This window comes from Lepeophtheirus salmonis, chromosome 7 (assembly GCF_016086655.4).
Source record: "Lepeophtheirus salmonis chromosome 7, UVic_Lsal_1.4, whole genome shotgun sequence".
Lineage (NCBI taxonomy): Eukaryota > Metazoa > Arthropoda > Copepoda > Siphonostomatoida > Caligidae > Lepeophtheirus > Lepeophtheirus salmonis.
The window spans coordinates 40,460,828-40,473,844 of record NC_052137.2 but is presented as its reverse complement, the minus strand read 5'-3'; the positions used below and the strand labels follow the sequence as shown (position 1 = coordinate 40,473,844).

Sequence of the window (13,017 nt, the reverse complement as noted above, 5' to 3'; positions counted from 1 at the left end):
AAAATCTTAAATTTACTAAAATATATGTATTTTATGCTTATACACATTTTTGCTATAGAAAACTACCTTGAATATGATTTAATATTTTGTGTATCCAGAGATGATAATTTGTTTTTAAACTTATTAATTGTATGTAATTGATTAAGTGAACTATGAAATTTCCAATATCCGCTTTGGTGCTCAAAATTACATACATATGTAATTTTGAATTTCCGATCGGAAATAATTCATTTTTCATGTTGAAGAAAAGGTGGATTCACTTAATTTGGTGTAAAATATCTTCACATATTCACTTATTAGAAAAATAAAATACATTTAATATATGATTGATATCTTTACATACTCCTATTAAGACAGAAAATAGTAAGTGTATTCCTACATTTGTAGAATAAATTAAATTATGTAAGGAACAACAATTTCCGTACAACATTCATGAAACATTTCACAATCGTTGTAAGTAGTAGTTTTGAGACGGAGTTCGAGACCGAATTTTATCGGTTCGGACTTGTTTAATTTTTTATAGACCGATTTGGACTGATATTTAGACAATGGACAGAAACTTAATCATTTTGAAATCGTAGGCCGTTTTTCTCCCCATCCCAGTGTTAGAAGTTGCACAACACGCCATTAATTTGATTGTATCACACAATTATCCTCCGAATAAAGAAAAAAAACCCCCAAAATAACTTGGTAGTGGCTAATTCTTCCCAAATTTGAAATTATAGTTTAATAATTGTTGGAATTTGTTCAGAGCTTACCCTAAGCTTATTCTAATTCAACCAATCAAGGTTCAGAAGACGGATAAGGAGAAAATAAACGGAAAAATCAACAGCCGTCTATAAAATAACTTGAGAACATCGTGAAAGATATGAAAAACTTAGACATTTAATGACGACATTCTACGAATGTAGACAATTTGGGAAAAACACATGATATACTTATTTAACAAAATTGTTATGGATCGTATTTTTGAGTCAGCCTCATCATGAACGATTTTTTCATGGTGAGACCGATCCAAACCAAACTTCTTTGAGCAAGGGTGTCTATATTTTTTTAGGAGGTGCTTGATTTTTGGATTTTTTTATGGAAAAAATACAAAAATTAAATTAAATATTAATTAAAAAAAAATCAAATATTGAATTTTTTCGAACAAAATTTCAAAAATCCAAAGCTTTTTACAAATATTTTTTGGAAAAACTAATTCAAAAATTAAATTTCACATATTAAATTTTTTGAAAAAATATTTCAAAAATCCACAACCATTTATAAAAATTTAAATTTTTGGAAAAAATATTTCAAAAGTTAAATAAACAATATTAAATTTTGTAGTAAAAAGCAAAAATTTCTTAATTTGGGAAGGGCTTCAGCCCTTCCAGCCCATCCTTGTAGACGCCCCTTTTCAAGAACCAAAGTAATTTGCTTTATCAAAAATTATAACACTCTCCGATTGCTTAAGCATATACAAATCAAGCTCTAGCATTATTAGTGTTGCTAATTCTACGGACGTGAATAAAAAATATTAATGGATGACTTGTGATTAACATTTGTTTCTTTAGGCGTTTGTTATTGATCATACTTCAAGGTCATCATGGCAATCAAAAATATTTGAATTTAAAAAAATAATAATAATACTGTTAATTTTCGATAATTACATAAATTGGAACATTTCCAAGTTAGTATTTCATTTAATTTATAAAAATATATATGTTTTAATTTTCATTGAACAAATTTAAATCCATTCCCCATAAATATATTTATTTATACCTACATATATAATTATATGTAGGTATAAATAAATGCTTATTTTTATGCGTGTGTTATTTGTTTTCTTAGTCAAACGAATATGCATAGAGCAGATTCAGTTCGTGATCAGTCTTTTATTTTTAATGAAAATTATGAATCATACCTTTGTAGGTACATGAGAGGAACAAATAGATAACGGAAATTATGAACAAAAAAATCAAAAAAGGTGAAACTATAATTTTTTTTTTTTTTTTACTTCATAAAATTTCAAACGAAGCACAAGACCGATATTAAATAAAAGTATATATAATACTAATATTATCACGATACCCATATTTTTGTAAAAATTCCGGTACTGATATAGGTATTGGTATTTGGGTAATGTTCGATACTTTTTCTATAAATAATAACAAACAAAAATGGCGTTAAGGCCAATTACTATGCACTTACAGGGGTGTCTGTATTTGGAGTGGAGTTAGGCTCAGAAATATGAATACTTTTTTCTATGAAAGAAAAAACTTTCTTTTCCTCTTTTAATCTTCTTTGGCGCTTTTAAATAACATGCAGCTGAGGTAGAAGAATTCAGCTGCTATGGAAAGAGATCCCCTTCCGTCCAAGTCAGTAATGTAATGATTTTTTCAAAAGGAGAAAGAGAATTAGTCTCTGAGTTTAAAATCAAATATGGAAGTAGTGGGGTTGCTCTAATTTTTATCAACACAACACTACTCATTGGGGTTCTCTTTGACGTCAGCTGAGTTAATTAAATTGATTAATTGCTTGGTCAAAACCATGGAGTTCTAGAGATCTGTAATAAGCACGCATAATTTTTATTCCCACATGAGGTGAATATAAAAGGAAAAAAAGAGTTGACGTCATTTTTTACGACATTTCTTCATGGGGGGGAGAAGAAAATTATACCACTTTCCTAAAAATTCCATGGCCAAAACAATATTCCAAAAGAAAGAGAAAATGTACTCCCAATTGGGATAATTAATTCGTTAATACTATGACTGTCTTCTCCTTTCCAACTCTTGTTTGCCTCCGTACCTTCGTCTCTACTACAGCCATGCTTTTAAAGGCTGCAATTTATATCAAGATATTTAGTAAGCTGTTGCCTCTATATACTTCTTTATCTATTGCCTGGGGAGGTCAGAAATGTGAGAGCTTATATTATTATGGAGCTGCAATTACACGTTTGAAAATTAATTATGTATAATACCATTTTAAATATGTTAGTACACCGGAACCACCATATGTAGTTCCGGTGTGCCCAATAGCACGAATAGGTATACATATAATCCCTTACTTACTAATTTGATGCACTTCTTGTGCGCAATTTGCTTTTAATTGTGACGATTAATCAATACCTTAATCCCTATTATTGTTAGTATACTATTTTCATGATGAATACACTTAATCATTCGTGCGTTGAATAGGTTAATCGAAGAATGTCTCAAATAAAAATCAAAGCTCATCAGTTGAAGGTCACTCTATTACGAGGAAAAACTTTTTTATTTTTTTTTTCCTTACACATGAGTGGCCCGTCAACACAAAAAGGTAGCTAAAATGATTTTCTCAAAATTGAGTAAGGATTATATTTGTAGTCTTCAACAAATCACCGCCAATTTCTATCAAAAAATTATTTGGATTCTCCCTTTGTAGCCAATACCAATTGCACATCAAGTAGGCAAAAATTAAGCATTACAATATAATAATTAAAAATTAATATAAGTTATTTTAAAAGGTACATTTTGGGGCGAATATAAATCTTTTAAATCAAATATAGGTTCTAAATCATAGTTAAAATATTTGGTTATCTCAATTCATCCTGCAAATTTGAATAAAAGTCTATAATTGACTCAAATATGTCTATGAACAATAATGAGAATCCATTGTAGAATGGGTATGATAAAAAACCAAAAATCAGTATGAAGAATGTTTTTGGGGAGATAAATAATAATGATCCTGACGTTTCATTAGATTAGCTTTAATTAGCTGTGACTAAGAGGAAGGAGAAAATGATATAAACAAGATATCTGCTAAAATTACTCCAATGTCGATCCCCAATTCTACTCTGAGTCCATTGAGGACTTACAATTACAACCTCACTCCGTCTTCATGAGCACACACGAATGTTTCATCAGGTTTTGAATGTAAAAGTATGTTGAATACTCAGGTATTAAATAATAATGACAACTGCCAATGAAAAGAAAATTCCTTTTTTATACTACCAATTCCAAATTAAAAGCCCAGCTAAAAAACACACCAGATTTAAATAATTGCTTATTTATGACGTTCCTCCAAGCAGAGCCGTGACAAGCATAATCTTTTTATAAAAGAGAATATGTTATTTACTTCTTTGACAATATTTAATTAAATTTATGTCTTATTTTATACATTTTTTCAAGGCATAATTACAGACATCTTCGTACCGCTAAAGGGGACTCGTATACCACAGTTTCAGAACGACTGGGGTGTAATGTTCTCATATTGATATAAATTTTAGGAATCACGCGAAACATACTGTAAAAAATACGTATATATGTATATTGGTTTTGAAATATTACTTTTGATAAATAAAAAAAAAAAAAAATAGAATCCACATAAAATAAGCGACTCATGTTGTGAGTTAAAACAAAATCAGCTTGAACAAAACATCATTAAAATGTGGAAAATCCTAATGTGTTTTCTTACTTCTTATATTAATATACCCTAATATTTCATAAACATATTTCCCCAATTATAATTAAATTTCCGGTATAATTTGAGATACGCAAAAATATTAATAATAGCTTAGAGTAGGGGTTCTCAACAGTTTTTGGGTGTTGGCCAAATGAGTGATGCAGTGATCATATTGCAGGCCAGACCAATGAAATAAAAGTTTTAATTTTATTTGGACTGCAACCAATATAAACATGATAAAAGTGAATTACATTTGACTATATTTATTTATATATATTATATGTCTAATGACTCTATTTTTTTAGTAAATTCTGCGCAACATTTTTAAAGTTTAATTCCACCCAGGTTGTGATAACCTCATAATGTGCTAATGAATGAATTTAGTACGATATTCATTTATCACCACAATCATCTCAGAGAAAACAGATTCGCACAACTCTGTAGATCCGAACAAACCACAAACACAAATAATCAATTTTTTTAGAAGCTCAAGTCCTGGTAATAATCTAATTAAGAATTCTTCAGTAGAAGATAATGATTTGGAAACTTTCTTTAATTCATCATTTGATTGCAGGTTAATCAACTCTATTTGAAGTCATGGAACATTTACAATTTTTACAAATGGATGAACCTGCCCATTCCATACGCTATTTGGCAGGTATGAAAATGTGGACTACACCAGTTGAAATACACCCTCGCAATTATTGACTTTTTGAAATCTTTGATCAAATTCCCTGATTTCTCAAGCAATTTATTGTCATTTTTTAAAATTTTAACTATATGACTGTCATAATTGATGGTCGTCTGTTTAGAATCCCTGGCTTAGAGGCTGTATTTGATACAGTCTCCTACTAAATTCGGCCTGATATGTCCCTTATAATCAAAGCTATCTATTTCTAATATTTTCTATTGGGAAAATGTATTTTTACTTCTTAGAATAATTTTTTTAGAAATATGAAGGATAATTCATCCAAGAATACCAATGCAATTCAGACTCAATTTTTAGAAAATTATTACATCTTACTTTTATGTTGAGGAGCCACGGTTAATTTTTTTTTTTTTCACAAGGAAATAATGATGTCCTTTTTATATTTAAATTATAGGGTTACTTCATAAAAACATTCTTCATTTCCGGTTGATAATATTGTAATGACAGATAGTTAGATTATTCACGAGCTACTCATTCTATGTATATGATAATATATACTTATTTTTTTCTCAGTGTCGTGTGTCATAATTTTTCTTTAAAATACAATCATTACATATAAAAACATGCGTAATGACAATCAATTAACTTTAAATTTTTTTACCTGGTTTATATATATTTTTTTAAGCTCAATGAGGAAACGCCAGATGTCTTGTCAGAAGACAGTATAAATAAAATAGCTTAATTTATTAGACATGAACATAATTTTTAACAATTTATTTCTTTTATTAAAATATGAACGGGAAAAGAATATATTAATTAATTAATGTAGAGTTTGTGAGATTTGTCCGAAAATTAGGGACTTTTTTTTCGGGTCCATAAGTTGGTAGGGATGTAAATTGTAAGGATTTTTGATATTTAAGAAAATATACTAAAAAAGAATATGATAATCCTATCAATTTGAATGCTTGAGAGGAAATCAACTTCGCTCTCATGGTGTTTCATTAAATTAGCTGTGAGATTAAGGAATTAAACACAAGTCTCACTCCGTATCAAGGAAGAACATAGGGGGAAATGGCTCTATTTTGGATCCTGACTTTTACTCTGAGTCAAACAGGCTATTACTTAGGATTGTAAATTGTAATAGTTTCCGGTATGTAAAAAAAATATGGTAACCATGACAATTTGAATAATGTTTGAGTGGAGAGGAACTTAGCTATCATGACGTTCTATTAAATTACCTGTGAGATAAAGGAAATACATGTAAATCCAACTCTGTATCTATCAAGGACATGGGCTGAAATTACTTCCTTTTCGATCCACAATTCTACTCAGAGTTCAACAAGAACTTACACTTATAACGCCTCAGAGTTCATTCCCATCTTATATGAGTACAAAATACTTGTAGTTATACGTTATACTCAGACGTTCATCCTCCCAGAATAGAAGAATAATGATAACAGCTTGATTAAAAAAACAAAACATTGTTCAAGTTGCCAACGAGAACAAAACTCGCACACTGAAAAATGCTTAGGATTTACAGCTTGTATAGTCAGTGTTATTTTAGTTTTCTTTTGCTAGAAATTTTAATTAGTGTTGGGGTTCAATCTGGAAATCCTAAGCCGGTCTAGGATCATTATAGGTATTGTATATTGAACTAATTTGCTAAGGACTGGTCCTCATAATATATTTATGCTTACATATAATAAAAAAATCGACCTTGATTGATCACAAATAAATAATTCTGTTTTTTGTAATTAATAAAATTGGATAACATTGGGGTTCCCTTTTAGACTGCCATTTGGACACAAATATAGTTCTAGAAAAAAATGAGACCAAATTGATAAAAATATTCCATTTCGTACCAAAACCCAACATTAATTACAATATACTAAATTAGTATATTTTTTTTAATTTATAAAAACTATTATTGGGTTACACTTCATACGCATAGAACGTACTGAGTCGTGGTTTGCCTATCCCAGACCAATTTAAACATTATGACTTATATATACATATGTATACATATAATTGGTTGTTTAATAAATAAAATTATATCTTCTGTGCAAACAAATTCGACTCTAATTCTAAAATCATCCTTAATTTAACAAACCCTAAGAACTCTTTGTTCTTCGACCATTTTTTGTTTTTTTGTGTAATTATCTTCATATTATATATACGTACTCTTAGCGTTTTTTCAATGAGCTCATTTCCTCTCTTCCCCCGTCCTCATTCCTTCTAAATATGATTCATGAACGAACGTATATTAATACTTATATATATATATATATAAGACGAACTCAACCAGGTCCCCCTTCATACCTATACACTTAACATTATCATGTGTGGTCTCTTCCATCAAGTCCTCATTTTTCATCTTCTCTTCTTTTTTTCTTTTTTTTTTTTTTTTCAAAGGAAGAAGCCTTCTTTTAAAAACGACATTACGTTTATATTATACCAAACATCTTTTTGAGCTTCCCTTTTTTTTCTTAAAGAATTTTTTGTTTTGTTTTGTACAAATAATATCTGTTGCTGCTGTTTTGATTGTTAAGAAAAGTGTCTCTCTTGTAGTGATATATTGTATTTCTTACAGATGAATACTTGACCAAACAAAATTGATAGTCCTAACAGAAAATATCTATGAATGTGTAAAGACTTAATGTCCATAATCTGGGCGTCTTTTTAGATGTTTTTTTTTCTTTTTGTAAATAGGGAGTGAAGCTTTATCCTGTAGGTATTTTAAGAAGCTGACTTTTTTTCAACAAAAAAGCAAGATTAGTACAGTCAAATCTGGATAAAGGAAACTAGGGTGTTTTTTTTTCAGATGAAAAGTTGACTATATCTGAAATTTTTTATATACAAAGTACATAAAAACCCCTTCTTTTGGTCACTTATGTAAATAAGTAATTTTCAAACTTCCTATTTCGAGGCAACCCGGTTTTGATAAGATCCTGTTTTTTGACAGATGATGAAGGATTTTGAGCATATCCTTCATCAAAAGTGCTTTTGGGGGAAACTCAGGATATGTTATTGAACACCAATGTGAAATGAGTTCAAAAATAAACATACAGAACGCAAATGTTGGGGCTAGATTATAATTTGTACCTATGAAAAAAGGAAAAATAATCTTGGGAAATCTTCATTCTCATGAATTCCTATGAAGTTTGATATTTTATGTATTAAAAATTGGTATCGTAGAAAACGTTGACTATTAATGTATTTTTGTAAGACAATTTAATTTAATCATTGCAATCAAAGTAATAAATAACAATTGAGGATAAATCGATTAAAGTGGTTGAATAAGAGTGGTTTTTTTTCGTACAAAAATGCCCATTTTGTATAATAAATGAAATTTTTAATAACGTAAATATGAGATAAAAGGTATCAGAGTGCTTAAAATATAATCTGAAGTCTTTCAAAAATGTCCAAAATTATTTGTAAATTGAAAGGGTAAGTTAATATTAGATTGAATGAAAGTAAATTGATTCAACCTTAAGCCTTATTTTCCCCTTCAAACTATTGACTAATTGTAAAGTCATAATAAGGTCCTATTATGACTAAATCATATTAAGATGTTTAACTACCTATTCAAATAGAATGTTTTTAATTCTATTTTGCTTTAAAATGGAATAAAAAACAGTCGACTTTTCTAAGAATAACAACAGTCCTATTATTACTCAATCACATTTAATAATATTAAGAAGTTTATCTGCCCTTTCAAATAAACTGTTTATTATTTCACGATACGACTTAACAAAGAAATTTGATAAAAAACAAATATACTTTTTCTTAAATAAAATGAAAGTGAGTATGCTTAAGCGTTTAAGCATAAACCAAATGTATTTAAAACTTGATAATATTTTCATGTATTAGTATAATATAAAGCTATTTTGTATTCAAGCACACACCAACCATACATCTTTCAAATACATAAAATAAACACGAGTAAAAATAACATCTTTTGAAAAACATTTAAAGCCATTATTTATTATGTTAATGGACTCGTGTCCTGGGATGTCCAACATGCAGCCACATTGCAGCCAATGTAATGTTTTTATGAGACTTACCATACAGCTCACACAAACTCTATAATTCTATGTGTTATTTTCTAAGCCTTTTTTATTCGTATATTAGTTATTCAAATTGTAAATGTTGCCCATCAACATAAAAGCAAACTAAAATAATTTTTCTCAAAATTGTGTGTGGATTACATTTGTCCTCTTTGACAAATGAGCGTCCATTTCTCTAAGTAAGTTATTGTTATCAAGTCGTAACTAGCATTTAAAGTAGCCAAAGTTGATGGTCACAATAAATGAATAAGAAGTGGATAGATTTTTATTTGAAAGGCCATATTGTGGACAATACAATCTCTTAAATCAAATAAAGGTTTTAAACCAAGTTGGAAGTTCGTGTGTTATTAACTCGTCCCATAAATTTGAATATAGAATCAATAATGGGGTCAAATATGTCCGTGAAATATTGATATATTTGAAGTAATGAAGTAAATTAGCAAAAAAATATTTTCTTGATGTTTTTTAAGATTGTTTTTATGTTGATGCACTGTATAAATAGCTTTGTAAACTAAGTACGAATGAAGTTGATAGTTAGTACAATAATTATGACTTGATCATGGATTTTTGTAGAGTACATTCATCTATTACTTTGTTTCAATGACAAATTACAACATCAATTTATCATGATTCAATTTTGTTACACGAAATAGTTTTTGAACAGTAAAAAAAAAAAAAAAAACAACCTTAGTAGAGCAATGATAGTTGATAATTTAAAACCGTGAGATGAGTTGGAAATTTACTATTATGATGATTTTAAAATTCATGGTGTACATAGAAACGTATATAGTAGATGTTTTTGATACAAAGTCAGTTGGTTTCAAATAAAAGAGAATGAGAAATTATATTTACTTAAAAATACAGGCATTCACATCTACTGAAGGTACATATATATTAATTTTTCATAAAAACTTTCTCACGCAATTTTTTCTTCATTTAAAATATGATGAATCACGAAGACTACTTTTCTTACCTCTGTGGATGTTAGCTCTGATAAATTTGTCGAGTCTAGTCGTGGCATATTACATAACTAAAGAAAACACAAAGTTCTTCATATTGTATAAATTATTTATAACTTTCTAGCGTTTTTTTAAAAACATAAAAAAATATTATTTCTTTTAATTCAACGCTCTTTTTTTGAAACACAAGGAACTAATTTATAACATAGGAAGAAGAAAAAGTCACAACACACCGTTCACATGAAGGCTAAGGATTTTACTGAGTAGATTGTAAAAAAACAAAAAAAACGTACTTGAGTCGACGTCTTGCGCGCTTCAAGGAGATTTGAACATATAATAATAAATACTATACCTGGCGCAGCACCTTTAAGGCCCTTCATATTTCTATGGGAGGCGACGCTGGTTCAAAAATGTATAAATACATGGTATATTAAGAACCGTAGTATGTACCTATACGTACTATTTCTGACCTATATGGAAATTTTTCTTATATTTAAAGCATACATTTGTATATTATATTATATAAAAAAAAATATATATATTTTTTCTAGTGATGGGACGAATCTTAAAAAAAAATCCCGATGTCGATTCTTTAATATTTGAACTAATAATTAAAAAATAATATTTTGCTATCAGAAATTTCGAAAATAAAATTTCAAATATACAAATTGATATTCAAAATATTCTTTAAAAATCTCAATTTTATCATAGAAAAGAAAACTTTTCGGGAAAAAATATTCAAAATCCCAGTTGTTCTCAAAAAAATTCAGAAATTAAATTTATAATATAAAATTTTTTCCCAAATTTAAAAAAAAAATACATAGTTATTCACAGAAAATTAAATTAAATTTCAAATATTTAATTTTCTAGTAAAAATCAAAAATTACTTATTTTTAGGGGGGGGCTATTTTTTTCATTAACTTAGAAAAGTAATAAATAAGTATGGGAATCCCAAATTACAAATTATTTTCCAGAATATACACCCGATTCTCCAATTCAATTCCGATTAATCGTCCCATCACTAATTTCTTCCCTCCTTCCATCAATTCTAGTGTTTTAATTTAACATATGGATATATTATGGTAGTTTAACGCTTGAGGTCTTTTGCAGTGTATTGTAGTTAGGTGAATCTTTTTTCTATTTATAATTAACTTATTTTGGAATTTTAAAAGGAATTATATTCGTAGGATATGATGACAAGAGTCCTTGAGTTTTTATCCTTTCACAAATACATTATTTTAATAATTTATACGCATTATAGACTTTTATACAAAAATAATACTTTGTGATATATGATTAGAACATTGAACTTTAGAGCTTTTATCCTTGTTGAATAAAATTTAATATTGTATTTTCCATTTAAAACATAGAGGATTCCTCAAAGAGAGAAATTTGCAAACCTTTTTCATTGTAGAAGGCAATGATCAACTGGAAATTGAGTCATAAATATATTTTTTTCATTGGTTTTTTCAGAGGGTTCCCCCACATGTTTTTCAAAATTCTTAGAGGTTAAATTATTTGGAAAATATGAACGAATAATCTATTTTTAAAAAAAAATTCACAAAACAATAATTTTAAAATAATGGTAATGTTAAAAATTTCTGAATGGGGCAGGGGGGGGCTTGAAGGACTTTGAGACCGGTTTGGGTGGGCTAGTCTTCTCATAACTAAACAACGATTACTATACAGCTATATGAATTGAAAGCAATATTGTTCCAAAATCTAGTCTAGTTTTGTTGTTTCGACTTGGCTCAAAAACAAAGTCGATTTTCAAAATAAAAATACTCAAAAGATGATTATATTTTTTTATTTAGTGGAATTGATTTTTAACCACTTAACCTCTGCAATAATAATAATAATAGTATATTTATCTATCTCCTAAAGCTTTTGACTCAAAATTTTATCAGTATCTTCTTTTCTGGTCCTTTATCATTCATTTAACAATCTGACCACATTTCTTGTGTTGATATTGTGAATATTTTTGTATTTAAATTAAAATATAATATGTTTAATTTGATAAATTATACTATTTATTTGCAATATAATAGTGACTGCCAAGTGTAAATCTTTGGCATCATAATCCAAGAGATTCCAAACAGGTTTTCCGGACTAAAATTCCTAGTCTATGCAACTTATTTTTATATGTAATACGAATCAAGAATAAGAACATACTCTCTGGTGTAAATTAATCTAAAATAGACCTCATATAAAAATACTGAGTGTAAAAGAATTAATAAAATTAAATTATTTCTTTCCAAGTTTAATTGTTTAATAATCATGATATAATTAACGAAAACGAATTTAGGGAAAAAATAATTATATTATTTTAAATATAATTATCATTTATTTTTTAACGAATTAATGCATGGAAAAGGTCCTAATTAACCTCTAATTTTAATATAATAATCCACCGCAATTTGTTAATTAATATCAGGGTGGAAAAAAAGTAATTTCGTATTCCGCGCCCCAGTTTATAAACTAAGTATATCCTTTTCATTATTGGTCAATAAGATTATACGTTGAGAGGTTGTAAAGGTGTGAGTGTATACTACAAACGCTTTTTTCTACAGTATTGCGCTTGAAAGGTTCACTCGTGAATTATTGTGTGTCGGGTATGGAGGTCTCAAAGGAAAAAAATTGCCATATTTTACATTTTTACTAATTGACAACGCGACCTAGAAAATTTGCCATGTATTTGAGCACAATAATTTTCGGTTCTTGTTGCACAACAGTAGTTTTAGCGATTTTTTTTTTCAATTCAATTATGCCCTCTACTGTGATCAACTCGACTGTTTAAAGCTGGCAATCGAACAGAAACGTCCAACATATGTGAATAGGAGACAACAAGACGTCATAAAGATATCTCCAGGCCGATCACATCTTTGATGCCGCACCAGAAGCTCTAGGAGCTCGGATG

At 28.5% G+C, this 13,017-nt stretch overlaps 1 protein-coding gene across 1 annotated transcript in view; it reads right to left on the bottom strand.

The window, feature by feature from the left end:
* Positions 1–10,361, bottom strand: part of LOC121121496 (uncharacterized) — a 71,975-nt gene extending 61,614 nt beyond the window's left edge. Inside the window, exon 1 of the mRNA XM_040716447.2 lies at positions 10,115–10,361. The gene's annotated coding sequence lies outside the window, so the exon portion shown is untranslated. The remainder of the gene's footprint in view (positions 1–10,114) is intronic.
* Positions 10,362–13,017: the final 2,656 nt, after the last annotated feature.